The 14353-nt window shown below is 40.7% G+C and overlaps 1 long non-coding RNA gene across 5 annotated transcripts in view; it reads right to left on the minus strand.

The window, feature by feature from the left end:
- LOC141407550 (uncharacterized) overlaps window positions 1-14353 on the minus strand; it is a 100850-nt gene that overhangs the window by 55732 nt on the left and 30765 nt on the right. The window contains exon 2 of one of the 5 annotated variants that reach the window (XR_012417003.1): window positions 5384-5485. The exons of the other annotated variants lie outside the window; for them this stretch is intronic. This is a non-coding gene — a long non-coding RNA (uncharacterized lncRNA). The remainder of the gene's footprint in view (window positions 1-5383; window positions 5486-14353) is intronic. 5 annotated transcript variants of the gene reach the window in all.

Below are 14353 nucleotides of genomic sequence, written 5' to 3' on the forward strand. Positions count from 1 at the left end.
GTGTGACAAAATAGTACTCTTTTGTTTGTTTGTTCCAACCATTTAAAAATGTAAAAAGCATTTTTAGTGCACAGGCTATACAATACTGTTGGTGGGCCACAGTTGGTTTTCTGTCTCCTGGTGTTGACAAAAGAGGCTTTGAGAAAAAGATGCAGGAAAACTCAAGACAGGAAGCCATGCTGCTTTTGGACATTACCAAAAACAGCAGAAGAGGGAGCCCCACAAAGGTAGAAGAGCCCTCCTACACCAGCCACATCCTAAAGGCTCAGGCAAATGAATTTCACATAAAAATAAGCAACAGAAAATATCCAGTTCAAATCCCATACAAAACTATTACAAGAAAAAGGTCCTAAGAAGGAGAATAACCTCCTAACAGACAATAAGAGCAGACACAAAGATGTGGCCATCGTGGGGCTCAGAAGGCCCAAAGTGCGGGCTCAGAAGGCCCAAAGTGCAGCCTCAGAAGCCAAGTTTCCCTCTGACCTTCCCTTGCCCTCCTGTCTCTCACCCGTCATGCTCCCCTGAGGGAAGCCATAGAAACTAGAATTCCTCCTCTCTGGAGGTGAGTCATAAAAACCAGAACCCCTTTGCCTCAAGGCCAGCCATAAAGCCTAAAAATATGACTCTAGCCTCCCCCTGCTTTTCTGTGTAACAGCTGGCAATAAAGAAATTAAGACCCTCATTGTAGAGGGACCCTACCCTATGCCCAGGAGGAGGGAATGTGGCACAGAGAGGCTGAGAAAGATCTGAACACAGAGGACTCGCTGAGTTTCCCCACACCGTCTACTGCATTCAATCAGGCCCTTTCTATCCAATCACAATTTGACATGACTGGCTGTGCTTCGTCAAACCTAAGCATAGAAATGCACAGTTCACCCTGTATCTTTGGGTGTTCATTCTGAAGGTTCCCACATCACATAAAACTATGATCAAATAAATCTGTTACACTTTTCTCATGTTAATCTATCTTTTGTTATAGGGACATTGGTATGACCCTTAGGATGGAGAAGAAAGTGATTACCCCCTTTCTGCCCCTGCAGCCACAAAACAGATCAAAACCTATTTCAGAACAAGCTAACAGACTCTAAGAAAATTATGTAAGACATGAAAGTATGTGAATTGTTACAGCAATCAGAAAAGAATTTAAAAATTTAAAAATGCATTTCCGGAGAAAAGACTAAACAACAAATAAACACAACATGTAATGCCCTAAGAAAAACAGAAGGTGAAAATGAAGACAGTTTTTTGTTTTGTTTTGTTTTTTGTTTGTTTGTTTTGGAGACAGAGTCCACTCTGTTGCCCAGGCTGGAGTGCAGAGGCACAACCTCAACTCTCTGCAACCTCCACCTCCCAGGCTCAACCAATTATTCTGCTTCAGCCTCCCGAGTAGCTGGGATTACAGGCATGCACCACCACGCCTGGCTAATTTTTTTTTTTCTATTTTTAGTTGATAATGGGGTTTCACCATGTTGGCCAGGCTGGTCTCGAATTCCTGATCTCAAGTGATCTGCCCGCCTTGGTGTCCCAAAGTGCTGGGATTATAGGCGTGAGCCACTGCGTCCAGCTGACAATGAGGAAAGTTTTAAAAGTAAAAAAAATGAAAAAAAAATCTGTCAGAAAAAGTGGAAAATATTGAAGATAGGCAAAGGAGATAGAACATAGGAGGTCCCGAAGAAGATACCAATGCAAAGAAGAAAGACTGAATACTAAAAATGATAAGAAATATACCAAATTTTTAATACTGAATTGTAAAAGGATTTGAAGCTGCATATTGAAAAATTATACCACACACTTGAAAATATTGACCCCAAATGGTAAAATTACTAAACTTAAAAAAAAAAAGAAAAAAATCCTTTGGACATTATATTAGTTACCTAAGGCTGGCATAACAAAATACACAGCCTGGGTGGCTTAAACAAGATAAATTTGTTTGCTCACAGTTCTGAAGGCTGGAAGTCCAAGATCAAGGTGTTGGCGGGGATGATTTCTTCTAAGTCCTCTCTCCTTGGCTGCAAAGGGCCATCTCATTCTATCCTTGTATGGCCTTTCCTGTGCACCTGCATTCCTGATGTCTCTTCCTTTTCTTTTAAGGACACCAATCATATTATATTACCAGCCCCTCTTATGGTCTTAATTACCTCCTTAAAAGCTCTGTCTCCACGTACAGTCACCCTAGGGATTAGAGCTTCAACTTACAAATTTGGGGAGGATGCAATTCAGTCTATAACAGATATCCCAAACAAGTGTGTAAAGTGTAAGGAAAAAAAAATAAATTATCATCACGCTTGTCGACAGCATTCTTTACGCTATAAGAAAATGAAATCACACATTATTAATATGTAATATTTATATATAAGATAAATCATACAGAATACAAATATATACAAATAAATAATACAAATACTGTATGTTATATGCTATTACAATATACAATACTAAAATAACATATAATAATTAATGTACTTAAGGAAAGAATACATGAAATAAGAATGTTATATGTAATTAATAAAAGACAAATTGTTATCAACATGCCATAACTCAGGGACTATTACTGCTATGAGCCTTTCCTGAGAAATCTAGTCGATATCAAGCTTCAGACAATCAAAATGGATACAGAGATAAGTGACTTATGCAGTGGTAGTAAGTAAATAGGTGGTAAGCCTAGGCAACATAGCAAGTTCAAGGAAGAAGGAAGAAGGAAGGAAGGAAGGAAGAGAAAGAGAGAAAGAGAGAAAGGAAGGAAGGAAGGAAGGAAGGAAGGAAGGAAGGAAGGAAGGAAGGAAGGAAGGAAGGAAGGGAGGGAGGGAGGGAGGGAGGGAGGGAGGGAGGGAGGGAAGGAAGGAAGGAAGGAAGGAAGGAAGGAAGGAAGGAAGGAAGGAAGGAAGGGAGGGAAAAGAGAGCAAGAGAGGGAGCGAGGGAAAAGAGAGCAAGAGAGGGAGGGAGGGAGAGAGAGAGACAGAAAAGAAAAAGAGAAAGCAAGAAAGAGAAAGAAAGAAAGAAAGAAAGAAAGAAAGAAAGAAAGAAAGAAAGAAAGAAAGAAAGAAAGAAAGAGGAGGGGAGGGGAGGGGAGGGGAGAGGAGGGAAGAGGAGGGAAGAGGGAAACTCCTGAATTTTTAAATAGCCAAAGATAAAAAACATTTTATGAAAATGTAATCTGCTAATTAGAGACTGCAGTGTGCTATGATAGCACCACTGTGCTACAGCCTGGGCAACAGAGCAAGACCCTGTCTCTGAAAAAAATAAAATAAATAACAAATTAGACACAGCTCAAAAGAGAATTTGTAAACTGGAAATTATATCCAAAGATATTGCTCAGGGGGCATAACAGAAAGACAAATTAAAAATATGCAAGAGAAGTTAAGAAAATGAAAAATAAAGCCCAACATATATTCATTCTAAGTTTCAGAATTAAATATTAGAGTAACAGCAAGACAGCAGTATTTAAAGAATATTTAATAGACTAAGAAATAATGGCCAATAATTTTTCAGAGTTGAGGAAGCACTATAATATATTAAGCAAGAGAAATAAATTAAATTCATACACGATGAAATACATAGATGAAATTCATAAATAGATTAAATTCATACATAGATGAAATCATGAAAAACCAGATTATCCACAAAAGAATGTCAATAAGACTGAGAGGAGTCTTTTTAATAACAATGGAATATGGAAGAAAGTGAAATACCTTCAATGTGCTAGAAAATAATTATAGATTTAAAATCACAAATCCAGTGAAACTACCAAAAATGAGGTAGAATAAAGGCACTTTGAGATAAACAGAAATTGAGACTGTTTGCCACCAAACTTAAAAGCACATTTAAATGATGTACTTCAGGATGAATGAGACACTCCCAGAAAGAAAGTCTGAAATGCAATGAAGTTAGGCAACTAAACAAAATGGTAAACATATGACTAATCTAAATACATATTAAGCAGACACTGAGAATTGCATAATCTGTGAGGTTAAAAACAGAGATTGATTCAAAATATTGTATCCCAGCAGCACACAAGCTAGCAGTGATCAGTGGAGAAAAACCATTCTAAAACAAGGCCACCAATGGATATGTTAGGACTGAGCTGCACAGCAGGAGTTAGGAGCCGTGGGCAGGCGAGTGAGCGAAACTTCATCTGTATTTACAGCCACTCCCCACTGCTCACATTACCACCTGAGCTCCACCTCAGATCAGATCAACGGTGGCATTAGATTCTCATAGGAGCATGAACCCTGTTGTGAACTGTGCATGCAAGGGATCTAGGTCGCATGCTCCTTCTGAAAAATCTAATGCCTGATGATCTGTCACTGTCTCCCATCACCCCCAGATAGGACTATCCAGTTGCAGGAAAACAAGTCAGGACACCCACTGATTCTCTATGATGGTGAGTTGTATAATTATTTCATTATATATTACAATAATAATAGAAATAAAATGCACAATACGTGTAATGTGCTGAAATCATCCTGAAACCATCCCCCTGCACCCTGGTCCATGGAAAAACTGGTCCCTGGTGCCCAAAAGGCTGGGGACCACTGTCCTAAAATCTTTGTGTTATTCAGAAGGATGGTAAATAGTCCTCAACTATAAACCATTTCCAAGATAATCATTAAAAGAATAGAAGTATGATACACATCTCCCAAAGCTGTAAAGAAAAATAAATGGAATACAAAAGCAAATGAAAAATTGTAGTTGACACTGTCCTTTGAGCAAACACAGGTTTAGAATTAGTAAATCCGTAAGCCTCTTGAGATTTTCCATGAGGGCTTCGGATGATATTTGACTGTTTGGAAGAGGCATGAGAGTGGCTGTCTTTTTGATAGACACAGATGACAATTAAATGGAAGGAACAATTCCTTAGGCATTCCTACTTGGAGCTGTAATTTATGAACATTTGATACATCCCTGGTTAATCAAATATTTTGTATTAATTTTTAAATCTGCACCCAATTTAAAAGTTCCATGGGTAGCTTCAGCAGGGAAAATGGACTTTAGATGGTTACATCCTTCTCTCCACCACCCCATCTCCTGCCCCTGAGTCCTCAATTGCCCTCCTCGCTGTCTGAACAATGCTTGTGGGAGCACCTGACGGCCAGCCAGGGCAGTGCTCCCGTGTCCAGGACGGGGGCTACTAGTGGAGACTGCTTAGATCTTTTAACAGTGAGAAAAGATATTTTATGTTTGGAATTTAACAGAGATTTTGGTTGATAGCATGAGGGTTCCCTTTAGCCCTCCAAGATCCTCTATTTCAATGAGAAAATTTCCCTAACCATTTCTCCCCAGTCACAATTTCTCTGTATTTTTCCAAAATTTCAACCGAGTTATATGTTGTTTTCTTCAGTTTAACATTGTAATTTTGGCAGATAATTTGTTTGGCAGATTTTACCAAGAGGTTCTCATTTCTTTGGTTCTAGAGAACAGCCACAAAAGGTCAAATTCTCGAGTCTTTCTGACCAACTGGATGCCACAGTTGTTGACAGACTGCCGCCTAGAAGTAAAAGAATTCAAAAGAAATCACTCATTTCTGCATCTCAACAGTTACAAAACACCAACAACCCCCAAATTACAGGGTATTATATAAGTCAATGAACCAAGCATTTGGGATTCTATGGTACTGGCTTCCCAGCCTGACCATTATATAACTATTATCCATAGCATAATTGAGGTGCTGTATATTTGAAATAAATGATAAAAAAGAATGCTGTAGATTATCCATTTTTCTTAGCCATTTTTTCCAAGAAGACACAGCCCACAGGGCCCTGGATAGATAACCTAGGCCTCCTCCATTTTTTCGCCAGGCCATTTAGACTTTCTCCTGAACTGACTACTGGCACGAGGGAGGGTGGAGATGGGAGGAGCTGGTCCCAGTGGGTGGACACTGTGTCAAGTTGGGAGGAGGCTCTGTGGCCTCCCCACAAGAGAGGCACCTTCTCTCTGTAGTTCCACCCACACCCTTTAGAGGGAGCAAGGAAAGGAAGCAGTCAGGGAATGGGGGAACCCCACTGGCCTGCAGGGCAGCCAGTCAGTGGGCAGACACAGAGGCCACAGTGGGCCAGGGTTCCCCACTCTTAGGGGCAGACATAGGGGCCATAGTTGGCTGGGTGGGGGTGGGGGGCCAAGGAGGGTGCAAGGTGGAGGGAGAAAAGGCAATTCCCACAGGATGACCTGCAGATCCTCCAAGCATCTGAAGATTGGGAGGGACCGAACATTTCACCCAGCTCAATCATTCTCGCTCCCCATCCAGAGTTCAAACTTCTGATAAAATATTCAGTTTTAGCTCAAATACTTCCAATGTCCTGGCTGCTCCCATCTGGGAGGCCACTGAGATGGCAGAGCTTGAGAGGTTTAAGACTTGAGGGGATTAAGAAATGGAGCCAGGCTGCAGCGGTCCTGGGAAGAAAAGAGAGCAGAGGGAGTGGATGTGGGAGGAATCAGGGCTTCTGCCGTAGAAAAGGAAGTGGATTAGGAAAGTGTTCCAGAGTACGGGTATTCCCAATGCCCGAGGGACAATGGGTAGGGAAAGGCACAGGCCTCAGGATCCCAGGTCAACTGTGTGGCTGCCAGGATGCCCTTGTGGTGTTTTCCAGCCTGGAATATGGGTAGCCCAGGGCCTCTTTCTGTTTCTTCCATACCCCTGCAGAGGCACAATGAGGCTCATGTGGCCAAGGGCTCCAAGAAGCTGTGCAGCTGTGACTTTTCAGGGGAGGTGTTGCCAGCAAAGGCATGACATCCCCCATGGGGACAAAGGTTGCCAGGACAACCTCTGCAAGGATGACCTCTCCCACAACCGGGGTCTGAAGGGGATAACAGAAGGTCTCTGATGGGTACAGGTGATGTGCCTGGGAAGAGAAGTGTGGTGTATGCTAGGCCAGTGCCTCTGAACCCCCAGCACTGGGGCTACTGTGGTACATGGGAAATCCACCAGCCAACTTGGCTTCAAGATGCTCAACCCTTTTCAGCTCCCCCAATGACTGAGCCGCTGCCTCAGAAAGAACTTCAGGTCTTTCGAGTGCACCCAGGTGAGTGGGGAAGACAGAGGGAAAATGAGTCCCTTGTTCCCATGAGACCCAGAAAAGTAGCAAGGGGTCTGTTAGTCCTAGAATGGCAGAGGTGGGATGGGATCTGAGGTCCTGCATCCTCAGCTTTCTATCTGTTTGTCAGAGATACAGCAACATCCCCTGTGCCTGCAACTCAATGAGGCACCATATAAATAATAAAAAGGGGAGGGAGAGGTTGAAGATGCAAGAAAAGATTTAAGTTCTTCTCTTTCTCTCTTCTCTCTTCACGAGAAGAAATGTAAGATTTGGATAAGGAAGACTGGAACAGTCAGGAGTAGGAGGAATGGTTCCTGTGGATAGAGTAGAGGTCAAGCCATGAATTTGGGAGATGGTTTAAAGCTTGAAATTGAATTGCTGGATTGAAGAACCAAGTTATTATTGTCTCCATATGAATATAAATTAAAATTTTCTGTGAAGAGAGAATGAATGGAAACCAGCTGACATATTCAGTACCCTGGGGTAAACAGAATGTGATAGAAGTATGTTGGAAGCAAAAAAAATGCCCAGTGGAAGAAAGAGATAGGTTAGTCTACTCTTCACCATCCCTACCCACTGAGAGTTACTGACTGCTCCTTTCCGGACAAGTGTGGCTGATAATGCCAGGAAAAAAATATGAATAAATTTACCCAAATAATAATACATTGGAAGAGTGCAACAATTTTAAAGGAAAAATAATAGAGGATATCAAATTCCAACAGAGGCAAAAATATTGGCACAAATGAGTCAATAAATTTAGTCTAATAGAAATACAGGAGGGTGTCACCAATGAGAATAAGAAAGCATTAAGAAAACAGAGCAGGAAAGCTTAGGGATGAAACTTAGTTGAAGTAAAAAATACAACAAATGAAAAATAGCAAAAATTATATAACTTAGGGAATGGTATAACTTGTAACATCAGATACAGAAAAGTCTTAAAGGGAGAAAGGATAGGACAGATTAAGTAGCGGTAAAATTTTACGGCAATATGAGAATTAAAAAGAAATGCAAACATTCAGATAAGTAATAGGCAGCTCAAACAAGAGTGAAAAAGTGAAGAGGGGAAAATATTTGAAGAAGTAGTTCAGATCAGTTTCCCAGAATGAAAAGACTGACCTCAGATTTAAAGGACTCATAGAGCACCACAAAAGAGAATAAGGAAAACCTCAGCTACACACATACTAAACTGAAATGTAAGAGTATAAAAAAGAAAAAAAACAGAGAAATTCCAAAAACCCACAGAAAGAAAGAAAGACAGGCTATATAAAAGAACAAGAATCAGCTTGACATCAGCTTTTTTAACAGCAACATTGGATGCAAAATAACTGGAATCATTTTCAACATACTGATGGAAAAGAACTTAAAAATGTAGAATTTTATATCCAGCCAAACTATCATTCAAATCAGATGAGATGATAAATTTCCTCAGGCACACAAGTGCTTTGAAGACTTTATAGAAAAGCTCACATTGAAAATAGTTTTGAAAAAAAGTACTTAACTAAAAAGTGAGGCAAATTCAAGAGATATTCCAAGAAATTCTTGAAGGAAAAATGACTTTATACCTTAGTATGAGTTGATTGTTGTCTTTACAAATTGCTAAGACTAACAAGAAAAAATAATATCCTTATAACTAAGAATTAAAAGTTAGTTAATGCCAATATTAATGGGCTGGCAGAGGATCACAAGAACAAAGGATATGAGAGCATACTAAAGTTCTTGTCTTATTGGAAGATATTTGTAGACATCAAACTGTTTTAAAAGAAGCTCAAACCTAAGACCTGTAATTAGAAAACTTCTAGAAGAAAACGGGGAAACACTCCAGAATGTTGGTCTAGGCAGAGTTTATGGTTAAGACCTCAAAAGCATATGCAACAAAACCAAAAATAGACAAATGGAACTATATTAAACTAACAAGCTTGGGTACTTCAAAGAAAACAACAAAGTGAAGAGACAACCTGTCTCTTTGATCATCTGAATATTGGCCAAACTTCATCTGATAAGGGGCTGACATCCAGAATATACAAGGAACTCAACTCAACAACAACAAAAAATAATAATAATAATTCCATTAAAAACTGGGCCAAGAATCTGAATAGACATTTCTGAAAAGAAGATACACAAATAGCCAACAGGTACTGAAAACATGCTCAACATCACTAATCATCAGGGAAATGCAAATCAAACCCACAATGAGATATCATCTCATCCAACTTAAAATGGCTATTATAAAAAAGTAGAGATGCTGGCAAAAATACAGAGAAAAGGGAACCCTGTACACTTAGTAGGAATGTAAATGAGTACAGCCATTACGGAAAACAGTATAGAGCTGTCCCAAAAAAACTAAAAACAGAACTACCAAATGATCCAGCATTCCCACTACTGGATATTTATGCAAAGGAAAAGAAATCAGTATAACAAAGCACTGCCATGTTTACTGCTGTGCTTTTCACAACAGCAAAGATATAGAACTAAACTAAGCGTCCACCAATGGATGAATGGATAAAGAAAATGTGGCCTACATACACAATAAGATACTATTTAGCCATAAAAAAGAATAGAATTTTGTCATTTGCAATAACATGAATGGAACTGGAAGTCATTAAGTGAAAAAAGGCAGGCACAGAAAGATAAATATCACATGATCTCACTTAAATGGAGGAGCTAAAAATGTGGACCTCATGGAGCTAAAGAGTAGAACGATGGATACCAAAGGCTGGGAAGGATGTGTTGCAGGGTGGGGTTGGGGGTGAGGGGTAAGAAAGGAAAGTCATTGAGTACAAACATACAATTATGTAGAAAGAGTAAGTTCTAATGTTTAATGGCATAGTAGGGTGACTATAGTTAACGATGTATTGTATATTTCAAAATAGCTAGAAAAGGCTTTGAAATGGTTCCATCACCCATGGTAACTACTCGAAGTGGTGGATATCCTACCTTAACCTGATCATTACCTACTCTATGCATGTACCAAAGTATCCCATGTGCCCCACAAATAAGTACAAATCTTATACGTCAATAAAAAAGAAAAATTAAAAGAAAAGAAATAGACTGGGTGGGGCTGGTGGCCCTCCCACCTATACTGGCTTCGGCATTGACTTGACCCAGTGGTGCTACCTGCAAATAGGCGCCTGCTCAAAACTGCAAAGCCCGAGTGGTTTCCCAGTCCCTCTCCCTGGCCCTTTATGAGACTCCTCCTTCCATCTCCCTTGTGCGGCCCCATAGGGCTTGCTGGGGTCAGCACCCTGCTCAGGTCAGCCTGTAATGTCCAGACACTGTTCCCAAATCAGAACTTGCATTCCTTGACCATCTTCCATCAGTGATCTGAGGAAAGTTAAGTCACAGTGAGGTTAAAAAGTCAACTGCATTTTAAGAGATTAGTAGCACAGATGAAAGGGACTAACAGGCCCCTTTCTGTGTGGGGACGCTTTCCTTAATTACCTCATTCAATCTGCAGAACCACTATTAGAGAAGAAGAAATGCCTGCTATTAAGGGTTAAGTAACTTGCCCAAGGTCACCCACGTCTAAGTAGCTGAGGGGAGATTCAAATTCCATCTCTCTGATTCCACAGCCTACGTTCTTTCCAGATAAATTTCCGAGAGACAGAATGAGTGAGAGGACTCTCTTTTTCAGGATGGAAAGGCTCTTCGTGTATCAGTGACTTCCGGTTCACAGTAGTTTGCCTCCCGTAGCCCCTTACTTCGTCCGCAGTGAAATCAAGGCATGGGATTAGTGTTGCAGCCACATACCACTATCTGGCACCCCAGGGAAATCTCTGTAACAGAGTCTTTACTTGGAACAGGGGAATGTGAGTTGGCACAAGAAAAGCACAATCGCAAATCACGAAAGTGCCAGCCCCGAGTGCTTGCTACATCTTGGCTGGTACACATTTCCTTTCTGGAGTGCCCACTTGAGATGCTTGCCAGCAGGTATCAATGAAACCTGGGTAACTCATAACAGCTTCTGAGGGAAAATGGGAGGATTTAAATCAGTGCAGTACATTTAGTTGTTGCCATATAAATGTTCTCAAACCAAAATGCTAACTTTGAGATTATTGAGAATTAACTAATAATATACACTACCTTTGCCAAACAAGATAACTTATCCCTTGGGGGTAAAAATAACAAACGAATTAAATATAATGGCTGCATGCTTTTCATGAAATGAATTAGATTCTCAAAGTACAGGCAAAAAAATAAAGTCATGGATAGACTTGAGAAAATTTTAAATGAGGTAAAAAATTAAATATTCCATCTAAATCGAGTTATGTTAATACAATAAAACTAAGCTGTGGGGATTTAGTGAGGGAAGTGGAGTTTAGAATCTCACATAAGTTCCCAGTTAAAACTCTAAGACATATGTCACATTATTTACTGTTTTCAAATTTAATATATCTTCAGCTAACCATGATATTCAGAGACAGGAATGTCATAGTTCTCTGAATTCCCTGGTTAATATGGTTAACCAGAAACCCTCCTTGAGTTCAATCCATCTTTTTGAAAATCTTTCAAAAATTTTTCCTTGTTTTCTTGTCCTAGTAAATACAATGTACTCACCAGAAATCTTTATTCCAGAACCTCAGAATTATTCTACCATGTTGTTTGTAGAAAGTCTCTGAGATAGGGCTGAATTTGTAACAACCCTGGAACACAGCCTGTTGCTTTTTAGATAAGTGTCTGATAGGAATACATTGAGTTGTGAGTAAACTCTTCCAAGTAGAAATGTGGGAAGTAAAACCAAGGGATCTATTTGAAGTTTCAGTGAGTTCCATCTCAGTAAATCAAGGCCCCCTCAAGTTTTCCAGTTCAATTAAATACACATTGACTAAGCACCTACTTGACATGGAGGCTTTAAAAAGTAGGTATAATCCTTGCATGTGAGCAGCTTAGAGACCAGGATAAACAAATATCTGTCATTGAGTCTGTCACGTAGAAGTATATCAAATACAGTCAGGATAAGAATTAAATTGGATGAAGGATTAAGAAGGAAGAATGGGAAAGAGTATTAGAGCAGATGGCACTTGGATTAGTCTAGAAAACATGTAAATTTCTGGACAGAGCAAGGAAGGGGGAGAGGCCATTCTGGAAGAAGGTAATAACGTTGATAAAGACATCTAGATAGAAGTATCTAGATGGCACTTACAGAAGTAGTAATTTATCCAACCATGTAGACCAGAGTGTGTTGTGTGAGACGCAGACTGGATGGCTGTGATGCCAGAAATGGGGACTGGAATGAGTTAGTGAAAAGCTGAATATTTCATGCTAATGCAGCTTGTCTGAATTTAGTGAGCACTGGCAAGCTATCAATAGCTTTCATGCCGGAGAATGGAGAGATTCAATTTGTGTTTGGGAAGGTCATTCTGATAAGAGTGTGGCAGATGGCTTGGGTGGGGCAAGACTGGAGACCAAAAGATGTATTGGGCTATGGCAAGGGGCTGTTTAGAGATTATGAGCATCTGGACTAGGGCTGCGGCAGCAAGTATGGAAGGGAAGAGAGAGATCAGGGCACCTTTTTGAAGTAAGATCAAAAGGACTTACCAATTGCCTGATTTAGATGGCAGGGAGCCCAAGTGGGTAGATGGATAGTTTTACTTCCATCAAATAAGGAAGACAGAGGATGAAGAGGATTAGAAATGAGATCATGAATTTGAATTTGCAGTAGGTAAATCTGAGGCTCCCAGAGCATGTTTAAATAGAGATCTCTAGGAGGCAGTTCAATCATGAATCCCAAAAAGAGCATCTTAATGCCACGTTTAATGACTCAGACAAGTTTAATGGCCATGTAATACTAAATAACACAAATATTCAACATTAAATATATAATATGCAAATAAACACTGAGAGACCACAAAACCCATTTGTCACTCCCAACTGAGAAGTCTGAAGATGTATGTGGTGCTTGTTTGCGATCCAGGCCTCAGTTTCCCCACTATTTCAAGGCTCCACTGAACCCCTCTCTAACTTTACCTGAGCAGAACCCCAAGAAACAACTGACTTTGCTGGCTCCAATTGATCTCCCAGTTGAGGTTCAAACTTAATTGATTCCTTAACAAGGAATCACTTCTGTTTTTATGGAAAACATGGCGAGCCAGTTACGTGTTCTGTTTAGTGGATTTCATCTTTCTCCGTCTTTCAGGTGCTGACTATGTGCAGCTCCCCAGTCAGTTCTTCAAGTCCTGCAGATACCTAGCCTCTAGCCAACTCTGCTTCTTTCTATAGTGCATTCTGTATTCAGACCCATTAGACTCCTTGGGTTGTGGAAGTCATCCCCCTGCATCTGCTGAGTTCAAGCTCAGCTCCGTGCCTGGGTACGGCCCTTACTCCGTGCCTGGGTACGGCCCTTACTACCAGTGACCACACAGATGTACTAGATTGTTTGCTGGCTTAAAAAAAAAAAAAAAAAAAAGCAGCTTTCTTATCTGAGCATACAAAGGAGTTTTATCCTAAACATTTAAGCACTGTGTATAATCAAATTACCCATACAAAATAGGGAGGGTCTTTTCATTATTGCTTTGGTTGTGCTGTTAAATCGCTTTGAAATGAGGTGCAGTGAACGATGGGATTCCTTCAAGGATTCTGCCATAGCGGCCGCCGGGATAGAGCACATTGGAAAATTGATTCAGTGTAAAACAAGATTTGTTAGGAGATGGAGACTGGTGAAGCCAAGGACAGAAGATCACTGGCTGAATCACTTGTTTTCTTGTCATGACTCCAATTCAGTGGATTTCAATCCTGGCTGCAGATCTGAGTCACCTGGACAGATTTTGTTTTTCCCAAAAATACTGTGCCTGGGCTCACAGTCCCAGAAATTCAGTAGGAACCTCCGCCCCCCAACCCATGTGTACTTTTAGAAAAGGCATCATTCTGGCGCCTTTTACTGCTGACACATGAAAGACTAGTGACCATAAACATGCTTTCAGTTAGGAAACGTGAATACCAAGAGTATACAGGAAGGAGCGGGGAATGTGGCCTGGATGGCATGGGATGGACTCTAGGAAGTACTCTGACACCATTCAGAGACAACTCTCACTGCTCGAGGGTTTCCTGGGTGTTTCTGAAGCTGCAACTGGGATCAGGCCTTAGTTCACGTGCCTCAAGTACAATGTAGTCCTTCTTCCCCCTCTCTCCCCATCTAAAAAATATCACCAAATCTACTCAGAGACACAAGTACACCTGTAGGAGGGAGGTGGGTGGAGGCACATATCCGCAACCCTGGGCTAACAAGGCCTAGGGGTCACTGTAGTGGGTCAGGAGCTGTGAATGTTGCAAGGAGGACTTAACCGGAATAACAAGGGGTGTTGGGTCCCTAGGGCTCATCCCTCTTT

The sequence above is a fragment of the Macaca fascicularis genome, chromosome 8 (genome assembly GCF_037993035.2).
Source record: "Macaca fascicularis isolate 582-1 chromosome 8, T2T-MFA8v1.1".
Classification (NCBI taxonomy): Eukaryota; Metazoa; Chordata; class Mammalia; order Primates; family Cercopithecidae; genus Macaca; species Macaca fascicularis.